This window comes from Pan troglodytes, chromosome 4 (genome assembly GCF_028858775.2).
Source record: "Pan troglodytes isolate AG18354 chromosome 4, NHGRI_mPanTro3-v2.0_pri, whole genome shotgun sequence".
Lineage (NCBI taxonomy): Eukaryota > Metazoa > Chordata > Mammalia > Primates > Hominidae > Pan > Pan troglodytes.
The window spans coordinates 68267001-68288816 of record NC_072402.2 but is presented as its reverse complement, the minus strand read 5'-3'; the positions used below and the strand labels follow the sequence as shown (position 1 = coordinate 68288816).

Sequence of the window (21816 nt, the reverse complement as noted above, 5' to 3'; positions counted from 1 at the left end):
CATCTATGTTCCTTTTATAGTATTTGATCTGAACATGAGCCTTATAGGATAATTTAGTTATTATTATATCTATTTTTAGACAAAGAAATTGAGATTCAGAGAGACAGTAGTTGGTTCAAAGTCATGTAGCTAGCAAGTAACAGATACTAATCATAAACTTAGATTTTCTGTACCAAATTATTCTACATTATTTTCTACAATACAGTATCATATGTATTATATGTAATTTGGTATTCTATACTCTTTATTCTATATTCCATAACAATTGAGTATCATAATACATGTGATACTCTATTATAGAAAAATTCTAATCTTTTTTATGAATATTAGTTTCTCAGTCAGTAACACCTGCTAATGACAATATCAGGCAGTATCATGTTTAATAACTCGAGTTCTGGAGTTATACAGACCTAGGTTTGAAGCATCAACTCATAATTTAGTGACCTTGGACAAATTACTATACAAGACAAACCTCATTTCTTCATTTACAAAATAAAAATTTTTTAAAAAGCAACCAATCACTGAGTATAGAATTATATAATTTTAACATAATGGAATGCCTGGTACATAGGTAATATTCAATTAGGGTTAATTATTTTTATTTCCTTATATTATCATTACCATTATTATTATTTTTTTAGCATCTCATCCAGTTTTCACTTCTGTAAACAACATAGCGATTCTTCCTATGATATTATTTAAGTTCTCCTCATAATCCTGATTGTACTTTTCTGGATTGACTTTATCTGTATTATTCTTTAAGTGAGGTGTACAAATACATTACTCAAGTTCTTATCATATTTTTCTTAATGTAAGCAATGAATAAATTTGATTAAGAAATTATATTAATTTTTTTCTAATTGTTTGCTTTCAAGACTAAAAGCTCCTTGAGCACTGGGTCATGTTGTATTCTACCTTTTACCTCAAAGCCTAGTAGAAATGCAGGCTGATAATTAGCTGTCAACTAAACTTTATTCACCTGTGTACTACTAGCTCTGGCACACTCTATATTTTGTACATGTTTGTTTGTGGACCTATCAGTAGTGTTTTACATTCATTACTCTTCGATAATATACACTGCTTCAAAATCCTTCAAGTTAATATTTATCTTTTAATCATCCATTATGGTCACTAAGTTTTTTCTGTTTTCCAGCATCTGCAGTTTGCAATGACATCTTTCAAGTAACTGTTTCAAATAGAAAGAGTTATCAGTGAAGTCTTGCGGCATATTACTAGAAATTTTCCTCTAGTCTGATATAGACCATTTAATTAATGATATGATTTAAGAAGATATTCACCTACTGTTCTCAAATCTATACTGTTTCACTTTGAAATATTTTCAACTGCCATTAGAAAACTTTATTGAAAAGGAAGAGGTAGAACATGAGGCTGGAACGTTAGATAGAATATATAATATCTTTTTTTTTTTGTTAACAAAGTCAAATATTTTTAACTTTATTGCATAGGTATTGGAAAGATTCTTTTAAAATTTACACCTGAAAGTGACTTGTTCATATTATTATTTTAGAAATACAACTCTGTTGGGAACATGGAACACAGAGCATTATGAGACTGCAGGCTCAAAGAATATCTGGGAGATTAAAGTAGTCATTCAGAAAAGAAGATATGAGAATTAGAACAAAGGAAGCGAGATTTCTGCATTGTTTCTAATTATTCACAAGATCTCCTATAAGATATATGTCTACAATTTAAAGATTTAATGAAGCACATAAAAAGATGAATATGCAAAATTCAGCACATTTAAAAATAAGATACTAGGTGATCTAGTGTAAATATGTTTACAATAAAAGTTTCAATGAATGAAGTTTAGAATGAAGACTATAAGTTTTTGAAAATTTATGAGATGGTGAAAGTAAATCACATAAGGCTCGTACCAAATATAAACTAAATTGTGATTACCTGCTATGTTTTTCTTAGGAAATGCACTGGTTTCTTACTTGCTTTAAGTTGCTTAATTTTTCTTAAAAATTAAGTATTTGAGTAAATTCCTTATCTGATATTTAATTGCCTTTCTTGTAATCATCAAATTGTTCATACATCAAATTGTTACTCAAATTACATACATCAAATTGTTACTCGAATTTTATAAATCTAAGATTGATTTAATTCATGTTAAAAACTATAATGAATCTCTTAGTAACATCTCACATATACATGTAGTACCCACTGATGACAGCTTGTTAGGAAAAAACATGCATGTTTAACTGAAAAAAATATATTTCATACATCAAGGCAATATTGATACTGATAATAATTATAACATGATTGTAAGCATTGCCTAATTTGTCTGGGTAATACCGATAGTACATTTTTATAATGTTAATATATCTATTAAACAAACAAAAGCAAAATCTTAATAAATTATTGGCTTGACTTAAATTATTTTAAAAGATTACAATGTTGAATCTTAAACATGAGAGAAGTGGAGAGAAATTAAAGGAGACATAAAGAGGGCTTAAAGGTTTAGAGAATGGAAACTGTCAGAAAAGGTAAATCAGTTAATGCCACATGCAAGCCACTCCAAAATTCTATGACATAAAATAGCAAGCCTTTTTTCCTCCCATATCTGTAAGTCAGCTGAGGTTAAGCTAATTAGTCTTGGTTTAGTGAGAGTTGGTCTAAAGTCACTGGGTGTGTTCAGGTTTCCTCCATGTGCTGCTCATTCTTTGCGTATTGGTGGCCTACCTTAAGTATGTTCTTGTCATGGTGACAGCAGAAGTTTAACATATATTTAAAAATGGTTATTTTCAGCCACATTCCACTGGTCAACACAAGTCATATGACTGAGCTCAAAGCCAAGCCATGCAGTATGAAAAGACAGCACTTCTAGGGGGAGGAATTGCAAAATTACATGTCAAAGTGTACAGATAAGGGAAGGAGGAAATATTGGGGTCAGTTATTCAATCTACCATAAAAAAAGTTAATTGAAAGTCTGATGATAAAATTTGGAGAAGAAAGAGTCATGGATGAATTCAAATTCAGCTGTTCCTCAATCCAAAACCAATTTCTGAAAAAAATTACTAAGAATTATGTCACATCTAAGAATTCTTTGGATACTCACCTAAGCTATGTGATCCTGTTTCATGTCTGCCCCCAGAAACCTCTTCTAAGGCCTCTGCAAGCCTCCAGTGCTGCCAACAGAGGTGCAAGGTCATTAACAAATAAATGAAAAGAGCCTTCAAACTTGAGCTAATATCCGAGTTTACTTTATTCATAGTGACTCTTCATAGTGGGAAAATAACCAAGTTATATTTGATTTTGTAGCTCTCCACCACAGACTTACATCCTCAAGCTTTCCTGCTGTTAGATGAAAGATATCTAAAATTTCCAAAATACGATCCAAGCAGGCCACTCACCTGGAAATGAGTCTATTAGCTTTCTTTTTATATCTTATCAGCAGAGGAGTAGGAAAAGGGAGAATAAGATTAGAAAGCAAGAGGAACTTTGTGAAGCTAAGTACATCAGCTTTCAAGGATCTCACTTCTAAATTTAAGTGCTTGCTCTCATGCCTGCCCTACAATGCCTAGAAAAAAGTTCTGTATTTCAAATGACTTCCTGTGATTAAGGTAAAATGTATCCTTTTTTTTTTTTTGAGATGGAATCTCGCTCTGTCGTTCAGGCTGGAGTGCAGTGGCATGATCTCAGCTCACTGCAAGCTCCACCTCCTCCTGAGTTCATGCTATTCTCCTGCCTCAGCCTCCCGAGTAGCTGGGACTACAGGCGCCTACCACCAAGCCTGGCTAATTTTTGTATTTTTAGTAGAGACAGGGTTTCACCATCTTGGCCAGGATGTTCTCAATCTCGTGACCTCGCTATCTGCCTGCCTCGGCCTCCCAAAGTGCTGGGATTACAGGCATGAGCCACCACGCCCAGCTGGTAAAATGTATTCTTATGTTGTTTATTTCCATTCAGGCGATTAAGATCATGGAATGGTAGGGTTGGGACTAGGGATTCTCATATTCTTGAATCTCTACTAGTGATATTTAATTCAATGCCTCTCCTTCCCATTCTCAGGGTCCCATGACTTGTATTGGTCACTCTCCTTTAGTCTAAATCTGGAGCCCAGAAAAAAAAATTTTTCTACAGTCTCCAAAATTTCTTATTTTGGCCACTTAAAATCATAATTAGGGGTATGTGTAATAAACCAGGACTAATATGGGTTGCAAATAAAGTGCTTTTATTAATATTATCAGATGCTTACACATCTTGAGAAATGGCCAAAGACAACCAACCACAGAAGCAAAAGAAATAAGCTAAAGTCCTGGCACTGTCCTCTGGGACAGAATATTTTCCCTTCTGTGATGCTGTGTTACTTATTTTTCACTGGGAAGTTGAAAAATGAAACTTCTTCCCCTATGTAACTTCACCAAGCTTCTTTGTAATTATCCATAATTCAGAATCTGAGTAAACTTTAAAAGGAGGAAGAGTAATAGTTGTCATAACAGGAGTGGTTCTTGTTTAAGACTATATCATGCTTGTATTACAGATTTGAGAGATATTTCATTTTGCGGACACCAAAACTTGTATCCTGGGGCAAAAAATAATGAGTGACAAATATTATTGATATCAGCTAATTATATCTTGTGCTAAACTATAATCTAAAGTTTAGAAAAAGGATTAAATAGATTGATCACATATTAAATTTGTTAATACAGATGAATATATTTGTTAATATATATGAATTAACATTGAATATATTTGCTAATATTTATATAAATATATGAATGTTGCATAGAAAAATATGTTAGAATATTGTAATTTTATCTTTGGTGACAAATATTCCATATTTATTAAATCAGTGCTATTTCCTCAGTTCCATTAGGCCAGAAACTATGTGTTTGCATATTAGTGGTGAGTGGCTAGCTTCCCAGTCATGTTTAGCTGAAGCTCTTTTAAGGCTCTCTACCTAAAGACCCAGAATCATGTAGTTCCTGAGACAAACTGATAGCAGCAGAAGACAGACAAATTCCTAGACAGACAAGGATGGGTCCCTTGTGAAACCTGGCCTTTAAGCCAAAGACAGCCCGAAGACTGAAAACCGAACTGCTGGTTCTGGATAGAGTCCAGTGTGAGAACTTCTATTCTTGTTTGCCCACTGTTTCCTGATTGGTTCTTTCTGAATAATGCTCTTTAACCAATGGAATGTTGCCTTTTCCAAAGGCTACCTATAGCCTGCACCTCCTCATTCCTGGACTCAGCTACATAGATGGCTACCTGCTTTCAGGCCCCCCTCACACAGAGGGCTACCCACTTCAGGTACCCTGTCATTGTCAGGAGCTTCTCTGTCACTCAATAAAATTCTTCCCTGCCTCGCTCACTCTCTGGTGTCCATGCAACCTCATTCTTCTTGGTCATGGGACAAGAACCCAGAACCCACCAAATGGGAGGTGCAAAAAGAGCTATAACACTGTAACCCTCCCTCTCACTCACCAAGCGACAGGGGAGAAAAAGTTGCTGGGTGCCCCATGCCCCCATTTGCTGAGCTGCAGGCAGCAGGACAGAAAGAGCTGTGACACACCCCTGTTCGCTGAAGCTGTAGGCAGTGGGAATGAACGAGAGCTGTAATATTTCCTGGGTTCTCAGATCTTGGGACTCCCCAAGCAGAAGCTGTAACACCTCTTGGGGCTCTGCGGTTGCTGGCGTCTCCAAGTTTTCAGGCGCCACCACATCCCCCTTTGTCTGAATGCCAGCACTCAGCTACAGAAGCCACTTACAGCATGCCTGGTCCCACCGTGAGCTGAGCATGGGTCCCATGGTGATTGTGGGATTTGGACTGGGGAGTGAACAGAGCTCAGCCTGCTGGGCCAAGTGGGCAGAGCAAGCCCAGCAGACAAAAGTGAAGCCGAGGCAGAGGTGCCACCAGCCACAGAGGTTTCCAACTGGTGAAATGGCATTGAAAGAATTCTGTGTCAAAACCTAACCTGAGAAGAGAGGAGCAATAATAAAATAATAACAACATATTTTTAGTGGATGTTTACAGCAATGCTGAGTGTTTTCATTTCATTCAGTCATATCCTTGTTGTCCATTTCACAAGAAACCGGGTTGCAGACAACTGATCTAACTTGTCCAATATCACATAGCTAGCAATTGGTGAGGCAGGAAGCTTGCAAAATCATACTCCTCACCATTATGCCATCTTGCTTCCTAACAGGTGAGTTGAAGAGTACTTTTGCTAAAGCCTGGTATGTTTGGGATATTATATGTCACTTGTCTTTAGACATACTGATGCCTAGTGCACATTGCTGGATTCACCCTTTTGCTTTATGAAAGGTATTGCAGTTCCATTCTAGTTCTAAACCTAACCTAATTGAAATCTTGAAAATCTTCCTATTTCTGCCAAGGTTATTTGCCTTGGGAGTCCCACTCACTAGACATTGCACACCTGGGCACTGGTTTGAAAGAAGCTCAAGTTAGCCTTTCTGTTGGCATATTTTAATTTGAGTAGCTGACTACTCCCAGAGGAGTGTGTCCCAGAGTGTGACCTGTCTTCAATGGTTTTCTCCCTTTTCTAAGATAACCACTTAAGTTTTATTACAGTAAGTCCTCACTTAATGTCATCAGTAGGTTTTTGGGGACATCAACTTTAAGCAAGTTGTTGGAAATCAAGGGTGTCCAATCTTCTGTCTTCCCTGAGTCACATTGGAAGAATAATTGTCTTGGGCCAAACATAAAAACTAACACTAATGATAGCTGATGAGCTAAAAAATAAAATCACACAAAAATTTCATAATGTTTCAAGAAAGTTAGCAAATTTGTGTTGGGCTGCATTCAAAGCAGTCCTGGGCCACATGTGACCCATGAGCTGTGGGTTGGACAAGCTTGAATGAAACCCGCTTTACCACAGGCTAATTGATACAAACAAGAGTGAAGTTCCAATGTTATATTTGTGGTCACAAAAACATATTAAACTTCTAAATAAAGACCCAAAACACTTTTAATATTAAACATTGAAATAATTGTGATACATCCATACATTTAAGAAATGTTAATGAAAACGATAAATATTTACCCAATTTTTGGTGAATCAGTGAGCAACAGTAGTTGTAGTGATGGTGTGTTAAATCAAGGAAGAAATGTTAGCAAAGCAAAAACTGTCAGGAGCATCTCCTTCAGAAACGACAAATACAGTGGGCTTCCTGAGCACTTTCTTACTGCATTTTTTGTCATGCATTTATAAGATTACCATAGATTTTATGAAATTTTATTTTATAATAATTTGTATTCATTCATTTTCCAGCCTGCTTATTCCAGTTTAGGGTCACCAGTGGTCAGATCCTCTCCCAGCAGCTCAGGGTGCAAGGTGGGAACTGCCCTGGACAGGAAGCTATCTCACTGCAGGGGGCACCCACACACACCCCAACACTCACTCACATTGGAACCATTTAGACACACCAGTGAACCTCATGTGAACTTCCTTGGGATGTGGAAGGAAACCAAACTACCCAGAGAAAACCCACGTACACATGCAGAGAACATGTAGACTCCACACAGACAGTGGCCATGACCAAGAATTAGTGATTTTCTTCTCATCAAAGTGATTATAAAATGACTTTGAATGAAATGGTGTTATTTGAGGACTTGCCCTATCTCACAGCTAAGTCTATTTGAATTGTGAGAGAAATAGGTCTGGTATGAGCCATCTACTCTCTTATTATTCACTTATCACCAATAAGAAGCATCTTAACTGAGATGGTTGGAATAGCTGTCCTCAGTTCCATCCAGGATTGAGCCTGTGATATCTTTGTTAGCATTATATTATATTCCAAAGTTTCTAAATTCATTACTCAAAACACTAACAAATCTCAATCAGTTGTTGGTTGCCACATTATTCAAAATACTGATAATTGTGAATGACTTACTTTTTATTCTATAAATTAGGTCATAGCCAATATTTCAGTACACAAACATTATTTTTATTCATTTGAATCCCAATATGTTTTCTTAAATTATAGGAAAAACCGGTAACATATCAGTCAGCAAACCAGAAATTATATCTTACTGCTACATCTCATAACTACATCTTACTAAAACACAAACATTCATAATATGTAGTATACTATCTCTAAAATTACATAGGTCTTGTGTACATTTCTTCTAATTGATCATGTCTGCTTATTTTCCTCTGGATTAAGGATCAAGGAGACAGTATATTAGATGATTTGATAAATTTCCAATGCTTTGCAAAGTAGTTGAACAACTTTTTCTTTGTGATGCTAGGTGGCACTACTAGTCAAGACTTGGTATTTCATAGCTGGCTTTCTTATTCTGAAGGTTGTAAAAAGACATATGAAGTAATATTTAACATTGAAAACATGATAATCAATTTGATTATCTATGAATTGTCCTAAACGTTCAGAGTAAAGTTTCCTTTAAAGTTAAAATCTTTCAAGTGAAGGAAATTATAAAGTCACATGTAAACACCAAAATAAGAGGAATAGAGCAATAGGATATTTTTGGCTTTATAATTCAATTTAAAAATTAAGGTGCATTTATTTTTTTGGCAGCTGGCCATAAAGCTTCAATGTCCAGTAAGCAGTTGCTCTGAAAAAGAAAACAAAAAGGAAATATCAATCTGTAGATTTCAATGCTCCCAGATACAAGTGTTTTTACAACACCTAAAATACTTCTTCAGAGTATTGTCACATACCCTTTCTCTTAAATCCTATAATCATTATTAAAAAAAAAGCTGTAACTTTCTCTTATTTTATCAAGATTTCACTGCATGAAAGCATTATCCCATTTTCAGGCAATTTATATTGTTACATGTCTATGGAAATGAGTATTTTTTTTTGGTAAATGGCAATAGGTAATAGTTTACACTCAAGGAGAATTAAAAATCTGTGATACAGAAATGTAGGATCCTGAAATTCTTTCAATGCCACATAAAGATTTGCATCTTGAATATATTCGTCCAGTGTTATTGTCTGTTCCTTCTCCATGTTTGGTTAGTATCAAATATGTCTTTTGTTTATTGTATAGTAAGCTTACAAAGAAAAAGCAAATTATTAGCCATTTATGCAGACATCGAAGTCCCATGTTTTAACGTTTGGATCATCCAAACAGAACCTACAGCATTCTGACCATTAGCTGGGTCACTAGCTAGGCACTGAGGGCCTCACCTGGGTAACTCGAGAATCTCCTCAATCTGGCTCTTTGATTTGGCTTTCACAGGCCAGTACTTTTTATTTCTTCTCATCTGTCTGCTATCATGTTAACAAGCTAAGTCATCTCTCAGCAGCTCATTGACTACATATAAAACGAGATTAGAATTTCACCAGCTAAAGAATGGCTTACTTTCGGGGCTTTAGGCTTGAGATGAATATTTGTGTGTGCCTTGGTGATCAAATAAGGAAAAAAGAAGACCCAAATACAAATCAAACACACAAGTAAAACCCATAATTGTTGCCCACAAGAACTACTTGCTCAAGTTGGCTAAGCCTAATTGAAAATCCAGATAAATTCCAAACCAAAAAACCTAGCATTTTTCATGTTACTGACATATTATGGCTAGACTCATCTAAGTGTTGTTGCAGCACTAATAACCGTTATCTAATTTATATTTTGTTAATATGAACCTTGGTTCAAGAAAAGTCAATTAATGATGTTTGTAGCTGCTGGAAGACTGCCTTTTAAAAAATTAAAAAGAGAATTTAGAACAAATAGGTGAAATACGTGATCACTGAGTTACTGAGGTGGATATTGTATTAAATATGGCATGGTTCCTGGAGATTTGGGGAAGTTCTGGAGGCTTTTTTTTCCAATATAAATAAAACTTTCAAAAAAACTGAAAGACAATGTTGTTTATTGTGCAAGAACAGTCAAGACTACTTAAATGGGATATTGTGACAAAGTGCTGCCAATTAATGCTGTATCTAATCTCAAATACATGCAAGACTTTTATCCTTCTTAGTAGGCTGACCAAAAAGACTAAAAGAAGTTGTCTTAATTATGTTTATATTTTCAAGCCACATTTTCCATATACAATTAAGCTATTTAAAATTCTGCAATTGAAGTACTTGTCTTTAATGATAAGGTCTGGGTTTATTTGATTAAAATGTGATTTGGCATAGTTGCATGACTGACATTTTAATTAAGAAAATTACATTTGTTTTTTTGATATTTGTCTGTATTCTAACTAGTTGTTTTATCAGTTACGCATGACACATAAACACATTCTGAAAATTAGTTCACTGGATATTTCTTATCCTGCAAAATTTAAATAGCAGAAAGACATCGACTATGTGTAAATAATATATGTGTGTATTGGCTTGCATGTGATAGGAAGTTAGATAAATAAAGTGACTTTAATGTACTCTATTTATTATTAATTAGTGCAACACAAGAACTTAAATAGCCCAGGCCATTTTAGGAGGAATAAAGATGTTTTTAAAAGACTAGCAGACCTGTAACAAATCCTATTTCTCCGTTATACTAACTGCTTTTATTGCATTTAAATCCTTGCTAGTGCTGAAAGGTAAAAGCAAGCTAGGAAGCTGCATGACTGAGAAAGCCAAACAACTCTTAATTTTTTTTTTTCATTTTCCAGTCCTATGCCTTGAGAATTTGCCATCTGGATTGCATACTCTAGTCAGTGTTTTAGTTCTTGATGTTTTAAAACAATAGCACTGTAGCATTTTAACATGTAGTTTCATGATAAAATAAATGTGTCATGCATTAAATTATGCAGGCATATATTTACAACTCCTCATGTGCCCAAAGAACATAGTGAGGACAGGAGGACAGTCACTTGCTGGTTTGGTATGATACACCACAGTGTAGGGTTGATAATGTATAATGCATATATTATCAACCCAGCATATATTAGTATTTAGGGGAAAATATTTCAGAAAAGATACACCATATTTTGCTTTGATTTGGGCTTTCTCAAGGTTAATTATCATCCAGGTGACTAAGATGCTTTATTTCTCTTCAATACGTTAATCTCAGGGGTAGTTGCCTGAGGTTGAACTGTTTTTGATTAACTCTATGTGATAATGAGAACCATGAAAATAGCCTTGTATAGGGAGTTCCCTCTTTCTGATGTTACATATAAAACTGTGGAAGTCTTACAATATTTAACACTGAACTTTTTACTTTTTTCCCTTTCTGCACCCAGACCTCAAACTAATCATGAAAGTGTGAGGAATGATTTTATCTAAAATCATTGCTCTTTTGTAAGGTGTGCCTAATTGAAGAGTTCAACTAGTTTTACTGGGATTAAAAAAAAAAAAAACACATTCTAATGAGAGTTCAAGGAGATTTTTTTGTGCTCTCCAAGGACAGACATGGAGTCAGGTCAGCAATTGTGGACCTACACTTCCTTTCTTATCATAATCTGCATGTTTTTAGCTAATCACTAATGACTACTGGTGTTTCCTCCAAGTTCTGTATTTATAATAGAGAGACAACTGACTGGATAAAATTGTCAAAGTTGTTTGAGGATGGCTCTAAAAATATACATTTTTTCCTTCACAAACTACATAATAAGATTGTAGATAAAGGGAATTCTTGTCTTCTATTTGATTTTACTTCTGTTTTGATGAGCTCATCTTGATGCCGACTTTTATCAAATGAAGTGGTTAATGAGCTCATTGTCCACATTAATCTGTGAACATAATCACAAAGAGGCCTGAACATATCTAGAGCCGCCTACAACCTTTCCACCTCTTAATTTATTCTTTGCAAAGTTATATCTGAATCCAAATGGGAAAGATAATTTATAAACAAATTTGTAAGATTATTGCACTTTCAAGAAGCTAGCACTTTATATTACATATTCTCTTCAATTCAGTTTTCTTCACCATTGATTGGAGCAATTTTATTAATAAAAAATGTTTATATCCAATGGACTTGGACATAATAACCTATGTGTTGTTTGATGTTTTTCAGGTTGTAAGAATAAATTCACTTTCCACAAATGGTTTGTTGGAAAGGTAGCAAGAGAGGACAAGGAAAATATCTCAAATGTCTTAATGAGGCATCACAGATACCTGTAACATCTTTCATTGCCATTTAGTTAAAAAAATTAGGATTTATAGTTCAAGAGCACGTCTGTTGACTCAACAGCAATTCTATTAGCTATTGCAAAAGCATTGAGCCACTTCTCTACCTTTATTCAACCAGTTTACTCAATTGCCAGCTAACTCTATCTTTTTTTCTCTTTCTCTCTCTTAAGTGGGGAAAAAGAGATTCTAACTGGTTTGGCTGGTCACCAGAGTAGACAGACACATTGGTCCGAGTCTCCCTCATACTCTCCCTGCCATATGGTTGCTTTGACTTATTTCCCATGTCTATTCCAATTAGCTGTAGTCTGGGCAGACCACACATGGTAAATTTAAGAAAAAAAAAAAGCAATTCAGGCATAACAAACACATCAGACAGGCTATGAGCATGCAAAAATGCCCATGAGTCTGAGATTTCTCACAAGACTGCTGTATAACTGGCAGATGATTTGTGTGGCCTTACCATGCATTTGGATCCAGAGAAATAAATGTTTGTTTCATGTTATTATAAATTTTACCATTTTTGTTGCCCAAAGTATAAGAAATAACTATTTGAAAAAATACTATTCAGTTAATGTGAATACATATTATAACAAATGCAAAACTCATTTCAGATTTAAAGGTACTTGAAATGCATAATCACTTCCCCTCATCAGTTGAGTGCCATAAAGTACTAGTATTCATAAAATTCAATTGCTGAGACCTTCTAATGAAAATTGACAGAAGCCTGCATAATTGGATCCTTTAATTTCCTTGAAGAAATACATTTAAAAGAAATTGAATCATAATTGAATAAGCTAATTCTAGCAATTAAGAGGTTATTTAATGGACTATTTCCTATATAACACAACAAATGAAACATTTTTCAAAAGGAAGAAAAGTCATGAAAATGCTTGCAGACACAAAAGAATAATAAAGTTTTTAACTACAAAGCTAATAAGCTAGATAAACTGATGTCATGCTAAGGAAACCCATCCTAGTTCACTAAAGTCTAACATCTGAAACCATTAAGTGATCCATCCCTTTCCACTACCACGGTACAAAAGTGCTAAGTTATAGGCATCAGATTAACTCCTCACACATTTAGGCTAAACTTTGCTTGAAACGTCACCATACATGTCTAAAGACAGAATATTTTCTTTCAAGAGTGTTTGTGAAAACTCTGATTATATTTATATGCACATACCATACATGTATACATAATTTTATTTACTTTTTTAAATAAGTGAGTATCTTAAAAGGAAAATCAGATCCAATAGCTTTTTGACAAATAAAAGTTGTACTTACATCTATCATTCATGAGATCATGGGGTTCCAACACCACTGCTGATATTACTGTCAGTAATATTAAAACCGCTTAACTCTTGGAGATCAAATTAACTAGTTTATATTTTGCTTCTGTGTAAAAAAAATTGTAAGAATTAATATTTTGAAATATTTAATACCAATTTAGCACTGATTTCTTTTTTAAAAAACCATTGAAATACACAAACCGATGATTTAGTGAATATTTAATGTTTCCATAATATCAATCCTGGACTAATAAACAGCTGCTTCTATTTTTATGTACACGGCATATTTAGGTCTAGTCTCTGATTATTGTGAAAACATTGTGATTTAGAATAACCTGGCTACAAAGTCTTAATTTTTGTTGCATCTTTGAAATTAAATGTTATTTTAAAGCTTTATTGGATTTGTTATTTTAATGAATTAATTACTTTAAATTTTACTTTTTGGGCAATAAGCACATAAAATGGAGAAGCTGCAGAGATAAGACATGGTATACAATTTTAGTACAGAAAATATACTCTTTTAGAAATATTTACCATTTAGAAAAATTTTTGAAAATAATGACAAGAACAAGAAATGTGTTTTTGTAGTTATTGAAATTGTATCATTTCTACAAATATAATCGTCTGAACAGTTTTGACTTACTATACAGCACTGTCCTATATAACTTTTTGCAATGATAAAAATGCTGTATGTCTGCATGTCCCAAAACACTAGCCACTAGTCAAATTTGACTTAAAATATGGCTAGTTCAACTGAGGAACTGAGATTTTAATTTTATTTTAAAAATTAACTTAAATTTGAATAGCATATGGCTAGTGACTACTCTATTGGACAACATAATATAGAATATTGGCTCAATAAAACTGATATTTCCTTAGCATTGACCTTGATTATTACTAGGAAGAGTGAGATGCTACTGTATTTTCTAAATATATTTTTGGAAAGCAAAAAATTAAATATGAGGAAACACTTGTGCTTAGGTAATGTAAGAGACACTTCAACCACACTATTGTGGACATTTTTTGTCAGTAGACAAAATTTGTAACTACTGATGTACAAAACGATGTCTGTAATTCTTGTGGAGTTTCCTCTAAGGCTATTACCAGGTGCACTCTAATTTGCTCTTTAAACGCCCAGTCAAGCCTTTAGAAACAGTAAATATGCAAAATATGTTACTGTGAACTGACTATGCAACATGAAATCCAATACCCTGAAAAGATTTTTCAGTAACTCATGCAGTTCTAAACAACAAACTACATTTTAAAGCAAAACCCAGAAATCAACCTGTATCTGTATACAGTCCTGCAAAATTAACGTAGGCAAGTGTTTCTAAATACCACAGTTCTTTATTCCAGTGTGTTAATTCATTAACTTCAGAATAATAATTCAGTGTCAATACTTCACAGCCAAATTCAAATTGCTGTATTAATTCTAACTCCTTCTATACCTGATTACCTCCCTTTTTCCTCTCTTTTCTTTCCAGAACGCTGATTTTCTGTGCAGGCCCCATTAGCCTTTCTCTTTGAATACATTATTGCTCCCTGGTTTCCAGTAAAGGCTCCTGGTTTCTGTGTTTCTAATCAAGGTCTCCATTAAACAGTCACAGAGGTTATTGTTTGGTTATGTTTGTAGTTAGTAGCTCTTAGCTTTATCTACTTAGTGGTGGTTTACAAATTCCTGCTAATGCTAAATTAGAACAGTAATTTCTGGTGGATTCTACTCTTATTTTCCCTTTCCCCTTCCCCTATTGCAGATCAGAGATAGGGGCGGAGGGAAGGAAAGCCACTGAGAGGAGATGAAAACCTTTAACAAACTCATCCTGTGGGACAGTGGATAAGGAAGATCACAGTTGTTTGGCCTGGGGATCTGGATCTTATTAATGTCACCAGTCTTCCCCGATTCTCAGTGGCAGAAATCTGAATTCTTTCTGCTGTCAATAGGCCTTAACATTAACTGAAGTTCACTAAACTTTCTGTAACTAAATGAATTGAAGGTTGCTGAAATTGTCCTCTTTCTTTTAAAAGTACAGTGAATGGAGTAGTGTTAGTATCACCACCATGTTGCTGTTGATGTCCAAAAACTGACAGATGCCAAAGCATGTCATTTGGGTACCCCTTCTATCAGTCATAACCTGCTTTTCTAAATTTGAGGTTTAAACATGTAGTTTTGTAAAGCAATAGAAGAGATGTGCTATAATGTATTTTCTGCATTGTTGTTTGCTCTTGCAGTCTGACTTAGAGCAAACTTCTGCTTTTGCGATTTAGTTGATTCCACAGATATTTCAAAAATAAATAATGAATCAGAGTGAAAGGTAAAGGGTGTTAAATATTATATATGAGGAATGAGCTTTTAATTATTCTCTCATAAAACATTTAGTGTATTAATAAAAATAAATTTTCTTTTTTTCCTTTTTTTCTGGGATATTTTCCTTTTTCAAAAATTATAGCAATGGACAGAGAATAATATATGAATACAAATGAAATAATTCAATTTAATTATTTTCATGTATAAAGGTGAACCTCAAACTTAGTCAAATGCAACTGGTTAATGGGGTATCAATATAGCAGCTAATACTTACAAAGTACTGACTTCATGCCCCCACTTTACATATATTAGCTTATTTAATACTCTTTCCAACTTCATGAGGTAGGTACTAGTATTAGTTCCATTTTTTAAATAAATAAATCAAAATGTCAAGATGCTAAGTGATTTGTTCATGATCACACAGCTGGTAAAATCTGCAAGCTGATTTAACCCAGGCAATCTAGCTCCAGTATCTGTTGTAGTATTTTTAATTATGACACAACATTCTGTCTCTTTCAATTAAAAAAAGATTTATCTCTTGTTACTTTCAACTCTGCTCTATTACATCCCAATCCCCTTTACTATATATTGATATGTTGAATAATTTTATAACTCTCTGGTGACTTTTGATTGTTAAAATTAGACTACACCTTCCCAAGTACGACAGAGGTTATGACTAAGAGGGCTCAGAAGAGAGGAGCTATGGCCTGGCTCAGAGATATTTTTTCTCTTTCTTTTTTTTTAAGGCTTGTATTCTCTATTGAGGGAGGTGAAGATGAGGAAGAGGGAGATAGAAATCTCTACTTTAATTTGGTATGCACTTGTGGTGTCCCTATAGGTGGTGTTGATATGGACAGGAGACAGGGAAATACTGGGTAGAAGAGGGCTGATCTCCTACAAAGGCCTCACCCTCAAGCCTGGAAACCTGCCACCTTAAGTAAGAACAGGCATTCCTGTTTTCATGACCAAAAGTTGTCTTTTGGCCTGCCACGCCCCTCTATCCTGTACCCATAAAAACCCCAAACCCCTGGCTCCATGAGGAGATGAACAGAAGAACAGAAAAATGGCAGAATGGCACAGCCTAGAGGAGTTCAGCTGGGGAGGTTGGAGAGGAGATTGGCCTCTGGATGGCCAAACTCCAGGAAAAGATTATCTTCTCACTCCCATCCCCCTTCCAGCTCCCCAACCATCCCACTGAGAGCCACTTCCACCACTCAATAAAACACTTGCAGTTATCCTTCAAGTCCGTGTGTGACCTGATTCTTCCAGGACACCAGAAAAGGACCTGGGTACCAAGAGGTCACTGAGCTAGTTAACGCTTAAGCCGTCTGCAGATGGCAAGGCTAAAACAGCGCACTGTAACACATGCCCACTTGGGCTTCAGGAGTCGCAGGCTCCCACCCCTGGATGCTGCTGTGTGGCCAAAGCCCAGGGGTACTCACCCCAGTTCCTGCACCTTCTGTCTGCATACTCCTTGTCTCATAAGGGGGGTTTGAGTATGCACTCTAGCCGAACAGATGAGCCACACCCCTGTCACATATCCTGCAAGGGGGTCAAGGAACTCTCCCATTTCAGCATGTGTGATTTTCCAATGGTGGTGTTCAGAAGTGTGTCTCCCAATGGCCTATAATAGTAAAATGTGAAAAGGGAGAAATAAATTAAAGATGGAATTTATAACCAAAAGAGAACCAGAACTTAAAGAGTTGGAAAATTATCAGCCTGGTCATGTAAGGAATGAAAAGGCAAAGCACGTTGGAGAGAAAAAATCCAGGATGTGGCCAAGCAACCACTTAAGCAGATTGGTATGGATTAAAAATAAAAAAAGGAAGCCAGATGCTATTCATGAAAACAATGGAAGCATGACCCCAAAGATACTTCAGAGATGTTCAGGGCTGACACTCCCATCAAAGGCCCAAAGTGCCAGGGCTTTGAGGGCAGAATGGATTTTGAGTGTGGGGCGGGGGCATCCCAGGGCACCTATAGGACCTCAGGGCTTATTACCCAGGGCTGTCTAAAGTCCCTATTCCCCAAATTCTGGTGCAGCTCTCCTCAGCTGCCCCAGCTGTGGTTCAAGCAGGTGCATGTGTGGCTTAGGCTGCTGCTCCAGAAGGCACAAGTCATAAACCTTGGCAGTGTCCTGTTGGTGCTAATTCTGCAGGTTCGCAGAGTGCAAGAACTGTGGGGGCATCTTTACTTCCACCTAGATTTCACAGGATATTTCAGATAGCCTCGGGGGCTTGGCAGAGACTTGCTGCAGGGGTGGGGCTGCCACAGAGTGTCTCCACTAGGGCAATGCCCAGAAGAACTGAGGGGTGAAGGCCACCAAAGATAGTTCCCACTAGGGCAATATTTACTAGAGTCATGAGGCAGGGCTGCTCCTGAGATTTCAGATCTGTAGAGCCATTTACATGCAATGCTAGTCTGAAAGAGCCACAGACACCTGACTCTAACCCATGAGAACAGCAGCAAGGGCTATGCCCAGCAAAGCCATGGGGGTGGGGTCCCTCAGATCCTTGGAGACTCAATCTCCTCCCAGTATGCCTGGAAGTTGGGACATGGAGTCAAAGAAGATTATTCTCAACCCGTGATATTTAATGATTTTTGCCCTGTTGCGGTTTAGACTTACTTGTAACCTGTTACCTTTTTTTCATCTTGCTTATTTTTTTTTCCTTTTTGTAATGAGAATGCCTATCCAATGCCCATTCCACCATTGTATTTTGAAAGTACATAACTTGTTTGATTTCACAGGTTCATAGCTGGAAAGCAGTTTGCCTCAGGATGATATCTAGGTGAGACTCTGGACTTTAGACTTTAAATTTCATGCTGGAATGGGTTAAGATCTTTGAGGCTTTGGGATATAATGAATATATTTTTTACATGAGAAGGACACGAATTTTGAAGGGCCAGAAATGGATTAATATAGTTTCAATATGTACCCTCCAAAATTCAGGTGTTGCTTACATGATAGCATTAACAGCTGTTCAGAAATGCAGATGATTTTGTATGTTAATTTTATATTCTGCAACTTTGCTGAATTCATTAGTTCTAACCTTTTTTTGTATGTGTAGCATCTTTAGGATTTTCTACATATAAAATTACATCACCCCTTGATAGAGATAAATTTACCTCTTCCTTTTCAACTTGGATGCCTTTTATTTATTTTTCTTGCCTAATATCTCAAGTTAGAACTTCCAGTACCGTGTTAAATAGAAGTGTTGAAAGCAGGAATTCTTGCCTTGTTCCTGATATTAGAGGAAAAGTTTTCAGTCTTTTATCATTACATGATGTTAGTTGTGGATTCTAGCTATTTTTAAGTATGATTACACCATGTCTCAATCTCCTTCTAGTTTGAAATCATGGTACAGTAAGTCTATTTCACTTAAGACATTTTTCTATTGAAAAAGCAATTTACTGGAATGCATCCTCTCCCTTTTTGCAGACGTTTAACTAGTATGGGACTAGAAAAGCATTAGAGTGTGTTTGCTTCAATTATACCCCTGTCTTATTGTTGATGTTCCACACCTCACCTTCCCAAGGCTAATTAACTACTAGATGCCCTTTGTTCACCACCACTTCCTTCCTTTGGGTCCAAATGGGAGTATCATTTTCCTCCTTTGGATTATTTTATGTTTTATTTGGCCATACTTCAGACACACATACTTGGCTTACGTGGCATTAATTTGTCCCCACTGATATACAGTAAAATAAGTTAGCACCTACATTTTGCATCCTTAGTTAATTAAGTTTTGTGAGTGTGGGGAATTCAGTACTTTGCAAACAGTAGGCTTCAGTAAATGTTGACTGAAGACTGGCTGAAGCCTGTGAAGTAATTTTATTATCACAGCAATTACATCTCAACAGTCATCAACAAATGCTGCTACTTAGGACAGTAGCATTTCACAGCTGCTAATAAGATCTGTGAGACAGCACAGCTGTTGACTATCACTGGGGATAACAAAAACATTCCAGTAAGAGCAGGAGGCAGGAAAGAGAGCAAGTGCAGTGAAAAGAAAATATAGATCTGCTTCTAATTTTAGAAGTATTTTAAAGAAGATATAATAGGAGAGCACTCAACGTTTTTAAAAGCAGCAACTACAACAAAATTAAGCTAAAAATAAAAATTGAATTTACTTATTTTAATGTCTGAAATGCCTTCCTTTATTTTAAAAATCTAAATTATGAAAACTTCATAAAATAATTTGTTAGAACTAAAATAAAACAAATTTAAGTAAACTAAAGTTATATATTATCTAAAGCTATAGGACCAGAATATCACAACCTCCAAATATTTTCTAAAAAAAGTCAAATTTTTTTCAAGTCACCATAGAGAAGTAACTCACAACAGTATGTAAGAACAGCAGCCTGGTTTTCCTTTTGGTAGTACAGTCACTGATATAATGAATATTTAATTTCTTAAAAAAGAAAAGAAATAGCACCAGCTTTGAGCCAAATCATTCTATTTAGAAGTCAAGGATCAGTAACTGTAAAAAATGGCGGTTACTCTCTAATCTTGTTATTAATTTCAATGAAGCCTTCAAACACATGTTTCTAAGGAAAATAAAAGAGGAATCAGTTTGAGAATAACAGGTTGGGAGTGATGCAGATGACCTGAACATTTTCATTTACATTGCATTATTCCAAAGCAATGATTTTTAAATGTATTTATGGAAATATCTGAGAATGAGTTTAATAATGTATTAAGCTATTGGACATTCTAAGAGCTTTTTATCTTGCTAAAGAGAAGAATTAGTAAGTGTAATTCATTTTTATAGTAACAGATGTCATGGATTGTAGCATTTTTAGCACTTGTTAAATGGAGCCATGTTATTACCTTTACCTAGTTTGAGAAAGGATTTGCCCCATAAGTGGCCTCTTGATAGGGGGAGAGTCTATGAAGAAGACAGAGTGCTTTCATTCAATCACATTTCACAGAAAATTCCAAAATGGCCACAATAATTTTCTCTTTTCTTTTCAGAAGGTAATTGAACAAATAAAGTTAAACTTCATGAGTTGTCACAAAGATGGAAGTTGTGCACTGATATCTCAATGACTGTGTTTCCTGGAAAGATGACTTTTGTGGAATAGGATTAAATCTTTCACAGTCTAAAATAGGTTACATGCAAGATAGTCTTCACAGCATCCTATGCATAAACAAGTAAATGATGCTTTATTAAAATTTTAGCACTTTTATCAATAAGCATTTCAGTTGTTCAGAGGCAATTCTTCTAGTTTCTGTTCACTTTCTGAGAATCAAAGTGACATATAAATGACCACATGGAGTTATATTTTTCTGTATTGGTTTCTTGGAAAGTTTTTTTTTTTTGCTGTTTACTTTATTAAAGGGAGAAAAATGAGGTAGCATAGAATTGTGTGAGGAGGCCGGGTACGGTGGCTCACGCCTGTAATCCCAACACTTTGAGAGGCCAAGGCGGGTGGATCACGAGGTCAAGAGACTGAGACCACCCTGGCCAACACGGTGAAGCCCCGTCTCTACTAAAAATACAAAAAATTAGCTGGGCATGGTGGCGTGTGCCTGTAGTCCCAGCTACTCGGGAGGCTGAGGCAGGAGAATCACTTGAACCCCAGAGGTGGAGGTTGCAGTGAGCTGAGATCGTGCCACTGCACTCCAGCCTGGCGACAGAGCAAGATTCTGTCTAAAAAAAAAAAAAAAAAAAGAATTGTGTGAGGAACCATGGGCTTTTGTATGGGCTCTACCACTCTCCTGCAGGGTTTCCTCGGACAAATTACTGTCCTATCTCAGATTTTCCATATAAAAAATGAAGATAATATTACTTACTCAGCTTTTTGAAAGCCAACAAAATTCAATTGCTATGCAACATTGAAAATTAGTATATAAATATATAATTTTTCAAGTAGAATGACATTTGAACAACACTAACTCTGAGTTAGACACTCTACTACACAGAATGTCAACAACATAGATTGGAACTGTTATCCCCATCTTACAGGGGCAAAGTTAGGACACAAAAGGATTAAGAAACTTGCTAAGTGCCTCCTATTACAACATGATGACAGTTCTTAATACGGTACCGTGGGGTCTGAGGCATTCTCTTTGGATGAGATGGCAAATATCACCCATCATAGTTGAAGACTTGGCTAAAACAGGCCATAACATTTCAAATATCTGGTTAGTGAGGGTTTTACTGTGTCACTAAAGTGGCAAAACTGATAATA

At 35.7% G+C, this 21816-nt stretch overlaps 1 long non-coding RNA gene across 1 annotated transcript in view; it reads right to left on the bottom strand.

Annotated features, from left to right (window-relative positions):
* Nucleotides 1-7913: 7913 nt before the first annotated feature.
* The window catches only part of LOC100613634 (uncharacterized), a 73389-nt gene continuing 59486 nt past the window's right edge, over nucleotides 7914-21816 (bottom strand). The window contains exons 2-4 of the long non-coding RNA XR_680196.5: nucleotides 17064-17245; nucleotides 13312-13422; nucleotides 7914-8563 (exon numbers count right to left, since the gene is read on the bottom strand). This is a non-coding gene — a long non-coding RNA (uncharacterized LOC100613634). The remainder of the gene's footprint in view (nucleotides 8564-13311; nucleotides 13423-17063; nucleotides 17246-21816) is intronic.